Genomic DNA, 537 nt, shown 5'->3' with positions numbered 1-537 from the left:
TTGCCGTCTAAGTAGCGGTGACAACATCATATTGTGTTGTGTAATGCGGCATTTCGTCTGTCCTTACGTTCTAAGTTCAAATTCCACCGAGGTCGACTTTGCCTTTCATCCGTTTGGGGTAGATAAAACGAACACTAGTTAAATACTTGTGTCGATGTAATCGACTTACCCATCTCTTCCTAAATTGCTGGCAGTGTGCCAAAATTTGAAACCAATATTATATTGTGTAGTTATCTAAATTTACCCTTAGGCTCTGCTGCATTGATAGTTGGATAATTTATTGCACAAATTACTGATAAATTATTGTCCGGTAAATAAATCTATCATATGAGAGGAAAGACAGAATTAGCCACTCCCTTGGCAGTTTCTGAACTCTACTACTACTACTCTGATTGATTGGCTGCAATACAAAATATCTCCTCACTCACTTGGGATCCTTGTATTAACTTCCTTTTCTAAACCACCCCACTGAACACAATATATATATTTTTGTTAGCATATTTTTTCGCAGAATGCTTTTAGTGCTAAAATGTTCAA

The sequence above is a fragment of the Octopus bimaculoides genome, chromosome 19 (assembly GCF_046866305.1).
Source record: "Octopus bimaculoides isolate indiv1 chromosome 19, ASM4686630v1, whole genome shotgun sequence".
In the NCBI taxonomy this organism is placed as follows: domain Eukaryota; kingdom Metazoa; phylum Mollusca; class Cephalopoda; order Octopoda; family Octopodidae; genus Octopus; species Octopus bimaculoides.
The sequence above is the reverse complement of the archived record's forward strand: the minus strand, read 5'-3'. Positions refer to the sequence as shown.